Raw genomic sequence first — 6,000 nt, 5'->3', positions numbered from 1 at the left:
GGTTCTGCATATTCTGCCAATTATTTAAAATTACAAAGCTAAAAATACATCACAATCAGATCCCCTGCATGTAAACATCTTTCTGTACTGCAATTTGCCTGTTTCTCTTCAAAGGTAAACTTAATTGCCATATTTTCATATGTATTTCCTGCATTACTATACAAAAATATAGCAGGTGTGTCAGTAACTGTGGTCTAGTTATTTGGAAAAACTTTAAGCAGTTTACATGAATGAAAAGTTTTACATGAATGTTTACATGAATGAAAGTATTAGCAGAAGATTTTTCTTCTCTACCCTCATCCCCTCCCAAAGAAGAAAAAGACAAAGAATCTTTTCCCACCAAGAAAACAAAGACAGATTCTTCCTTTCTCATAACCTCAACCTTGAAAGCTGTTAAAAACCCAACACAGGTAACAGAGGCTTCTCACAGACTCTTTTACACTGTGTAGAATGATACTGCAGTAATACTTTACAATGAAAACAGCAGCTGGGAAGTTTAATAAAATGATGAGATAAAATGTCAAATAAAAGTAAACAAACCCAGACTTGCTGAGGCTACTCATTCCACCTCTATCTAGCAAGCCCACTTTTCTTTCCTGATCAGCAAAGTCCCTAAAGAGAAATACAGTTTCAAAGATGTCAGCTGATGACAGATATCCAGGAACATCAACACTGGAAGCTTCAATGGAAACAGCAGGAGATTTGGGGCTTTCCTACTGACACTCATAACGGTTTTGCTTTCTGATGCTTCCTTCCTGAGATAAACTTTACATGACTACCTGTGAAAGAAGGTGTTTTGGCTCCACTCAGCACTGGAAAAGTGTCAGCTGCAGAACTGTGTCCAGTCTAGGGAACTGCACTTTTCAGAAGTTGTATGTGAACTGGAAAAGGTACAGCATGGAACAGTAAGAATAATCAGAAATCTACATAGCATGATCTGTGAAGAAAGCTTGAGAATGTTTGCTCTAAGGAAGAGTGAAGGTGAGATCTGAAAACAATCTACAGATAAGCTGATAGTGCAAAAATAGAGGTAGTAATCTGTCCTACATGTATCTGGTGGGCAGGAAAAGAAACAATTATTTTAAACTTCAGGAGTGCAGATTAGGAAATATGAGGCATATGAGGAATATTAAACATGAGGAAAACCACCAAACATTTGGGAAAACTTTCTAACAGTAAGGACAGGTTAAGGTCTGAAACCAACTGCTTCAAAGGCATCATCAGAGGTCCTTAAAAATAGGTTAAACAAACATCTGTCAGGAATGACATGTTAGTAGCCATGCTTTGCCCTGTTTCCTATGATTCTTTCGCTTACTCTGCTATTAAATTGCAAAAACTCAAGACATCTTCTTACCATTGAAAAATATGAGAAAGGGTGATAATTAGAGAAGTAAATTTATTCAGCAGCAGTTTTAGGAGCCAAGAGTTCTCATGTTATAAATTAATGGAGCACAGAATGTATGAGCTGGTTGGCACTTCAATTAAAAAAAAAAAATCAGACTTCTGACAAAATCCCTTTCAAAATGCCAGTAAAGAAGCAGAGTACTTAACTTGCGAGCTATGAAGTATTGTCATAAATCGAAGTTGGCTAAGACACAAAAACAAAGGAGCAGTAATAAGTGGTCAGTTTTCTTTACTGAAAAAGGTAAGCTGATCACTATAAATTCAAGCTGTTTGTTTGTTTGTTTGTCTTTAACGTAACTAAAAGAAAACTGGAAAGAAGAGTGAGTATTAGGCAAGAAAAAACTGCAGGTGCTTCAAAGTTATTTAGGGTGGTCAAGTCCAGAGAGGACTGTGAGAAGTTTACAAGAGAAACCTAAGTAATCACCAAAATGGCAAATGAAACTCAATGTTAGTACATACAGAATAACCAACATTGGACAGAAAAAAAAAGAAAGAGGATACTTTCATCATCCTAAATTAACTGTGTGAACTTGGGAGAAGAGTCTGGTATCACTGTAGAAAACTCATTAAAGACCTCAGCTCAATGCTGAGCTGCAGTAAAAAAGCAGACATGATGTTTTTAAGGATAAGAAATAGGATGGTGAATAATACAGAAACTATTGTAATGCCATGATATAAATCAGTGGTGGAGCCTCATCTGGAATGCTGTATGCGCTTCTGATTAGCCTGTCTCAAAAAGGATATTGCAGAACTAGGCAGGATTCTGAGAAAAACAATGCAAATGATCAAAGGGCTAGAAAGCCTCATGTGCATTAATCAGAAAGGATGAAAAAATTACTTAACTTCTGAAAGGAACAGACTGTCAATGACAAGTGTGCACTAAAATGAAGCATGGAGAAAGCAAATAGATGTTTTCCATCTCCCTGCCTCATGTCACAAGGACAAGGTCATAAATTGACATGAAAACATTACAAATTTAAAAATGGTAAAAGGAAATACTTCATCTAACTCATGATTAATCTGTATAAAGCACTGTCACAAATGTCATTGAAGCCAAGTACTTACAGCCATTTATTCCCTTTTTAAATATTACGACATAATTAAAAAAAAATTAAAAGAAACAGTGCTAGAAAATTTGGAAGGACCAGTAAACCTACTAGGGATAAGGAACAACCCAAATTTAGGAAGTAGATTACCCACTACTTTACCAGCAGTTTCTTGCACTTCCTCAGCTACCTGGTGATGGCCCGAATTGACAGCAGCATACTGAACTAGACCAACCACAAAACTGCTCTTACTCTGGCCGTGTCTCTGTTTTTGTGAGTGAAAGAAGCTATGTGCATTGTGTACCAGCAAGACTCCTTGGAATCACAGTAAAGAGACAGTTAAGAGAGAAGCTATTAGGAAATGGAACATCATCACTGCAAAGAAACAGTGAAAAGCAGTTTATAAGGGATTATTTAAATCCTTTTATCAAAGCTGAAATTATGAACAACAGCAATGCTAAACCACAGCTGCTGATCATGGAAGGTAAGGGGATGACCTGGACAAAAACATAAAAACTAGGTTAACAGGAAAAAAAAGGTAGCTCTACCAAGGCAGAGATGTGAATTAAGCAGTTGGCAAAGGTTAAGTTTAGGTAAGAAAGCCCATTTGAGGCCTCTCACAGTATTAATGAACCTCTTCAAAGGGGTACCTTTGAAAAAGTAATAAATTATGCTTTGTTTTAAAGAGAGTACGTCTGCATCACAGCACAGGCCCCAGAAAGGATACACGTGTTATAAACAGCCAGGAACCGGAGGGACTTCTGTCCAGAAAGCTACTCTAAGAATGATTGTAGTTTGAGGCCCCACAAAGGCATTTAGGAAACTTGCATTTCAGTGTGCCTATCTGAAGGACTAAAAGAGTTTTAGGCACCACTCACATAGTGGCCTATAATCTGTAACGTCAGAACAAAATAGATGTAACTCTCATCTTCCACAGTGAGCAATCTGAGATTTAAAGAAGTCCAAAAGGAGATTTTCAAGGACATTAAGGGGGGTCATATGTTTAGCTCCCACTGATTTTCAGTATAAATCGGTAACTGCCATTGTGTCTTTGCAAATCTCCTCTCTATAGGACCAGGGCTCCTTGGCTATGTATGTGTATATATATTAGCAAATTAAATATGGCCAGAACAGATTTCTGACATTGAGGCCAATTGGCAAAGAACTGACTAGATTTCTACTACTAAACTCACCTCAGTTTGCAAAACAGAGAAGGCACATCTAAACTGCCTCCTGGAATGGTCATCAGCCAGTGTTAACTCCCAAATCCTGCCCAGGAATTGTTTGGGAAAGCAGTAGCTGGCCTAGGCCAGCAGTGCAGTGGAGGCTGTCCTGACAATGTAGTAGTAGAGACAACTGAGTTTAGTGCCCAGGTGCATTCCCTAGTACTGCTTGCTAGCACAGAGTAACTTCTGGACACTTAACTCTGATTACTAGCATCTGGCCTACCTTTTACTTGACTTTTGTTGGTATTTTTTTTTCTTTACATCAGAGGAAACATCAAATAAAATACAATTATTTTTTTTTAATTCCTGTCATTACAAGAGCCCCAAATGGATAGATCTTTTTCTGTCTTGCAGAAAACCTTATTTCCCTTCTGATGCACTTAGTAGGTCACACCAAATGAAATGTCTGTGACATTCAGGTGATGTCAGAGCCAGTCATGGCAATAATGTAAAAGCCATATATGGACAAGGAGGCAGACTGCCACCTTCTACTGTGCAAGGACTTATGACAACATCATACTGCAGGATTTGCATGACTATAATTAGGGAAAAATATCCTCCATGAAAGAAAGGCAAGGCAGTCTATAAGCAGTAGCCAGAGGCAACTCCAGACATGTCAATTCAGCTGTGTAAAGAATGTGCCAGTCTCACTGCTGGAATACTTGCCGCACTTAATATACTGAACTAGTCATTAAAAATGAGGGGGAGTAACATGAAAGGGTGAGGCATATGGCATGCAGTGTGCTGCCACAGCATACCATATATTCCAGATAATACTGTGCATTAGAAAATTCATTTACACTTTCACTACTGACAAGTGCAGCTGCTGCCAAGTAACCTCTCTCTCCGCCTCACCCTCTGTTTCAAGGTAAATTCCTGACCCTAATGAATCAATGGGCAATTTGCCATAAATGTTAGTAGGAACAAGATTTAATTCTCAGTCTTCAGGACTCTGCAAGTGTTTACATTCACTTAATTCAGATAGGAATCATTATTATGTATTTTAATATATACTACTTGTTTGTCCTCTCCAAATTAATGTCCTCTTTTTTTTTTTTGATTAGTTTGGAATAGTAAAGTCTGGAATATGTTCCACCATGCACATTGTTATCAGATCCAAACAAGCAGGGTAGGTGTTTAACAGGCACAGCTCCTGTTAGGAGAACTCCTCACCTCTCTCTCCAGTCCTTCTCCAAGCTTCGTGTGAGCGGACCCCCAGTGAAGTGAAAAAAGTGGAGCATAAGCAACATCAGTCAACACAGAGTTACTGGAGGTCTGTGAGGCACTAGTTTAAATCTGGCACCACAAGTGAAAGATTTGCTCTGTGCAATAAGTGCGTTGTGATGGTTAAGGGCCTAATCCTGCTCCACAAACATCAGTGCAAACTTTTACATCTATGTTTGTTGTCAGAAGATTTGATCCTGGATTAATAGCAAGGTCCCACCACTTTCTTTAAAAGAAAATGGGAAATATTTTTAATTCATAAATCACAAAATTGGTGGTCTAAAGGATTCAAACAGATAAGTCCCAAAACCATATGAAAATGATACTATTCCTTTCCAGAGGGACTGTAAAGTTTGCTCTTCCATACATGGATTGTTTATGCTGGTGATTCATTGCTATTGATAGCCAGGAGCTACATGCACAATTTAAAGTATTCCAAAGCAACAATAGATCACCTTGGTCCATTACACAAGAAAGTAGGTCTTTGCTCACCCAGACAAAAAGGAGAGAGATCATGGAGAAACCTGCTTCTGTTTTGAGGCTGCTTGAATGAATATTGTGTTAGGCGTACAAAGGATCTGGGTGAATGAACTCTAAAGAAATTGCTCATACTGTACAAACAGAATTCCTGACATGAACAGGTGAGCACAACATGAAGCTGCACAGAATTAATTTTAACTTAAATAATATACCTCTCCATCTGGACAGCTTAGTTTTGCCAGGACAGAATGTTAAAATACTCCCTTTGAACAAATTCCAACCCATCTGACTATTTCGGAGCCCATCTGTACAATACATCCTCAAACTGAATAGTTCCATTGATGGCAATGGTACTATCCATGCACTATGGTACTATTCACTATAGGGAATGGTATGACTCAATTTGGTCTGTACTTTTTATTACATTTAACCATAAACCTTACTCATAAAAATACAATTGCACAAGGTTTAACTTCTTAAACAGAAATAAAAGTGCCTATTGTACTGCAGTTACTGTGTAAAAGACCACAGGAAATCTACCCACTTGAAGGTGACTTTCAATGACTCCAAACTTCTTCATATTGTAAGAAATATTTTTAATTAACTTCTGTGTGAGCTTC

The sequence above is a fragment of the Apteryx mantelli genome, chromosome Z (assembly GCF_036417845.1).
Source record: "Apteryx mantelli isolate bAptMan1 chromosome Z, bAptMan1.hap1, whole genome shotgun sequence".
NCBI lineage: Eukaryota > Metazoa > Chordata > Aves > Apterygiformes > Apterygidae > Apteryx > Apteryx mantelli.
This window is presented reverse-complemented; position numbering follows the sequence as displayed.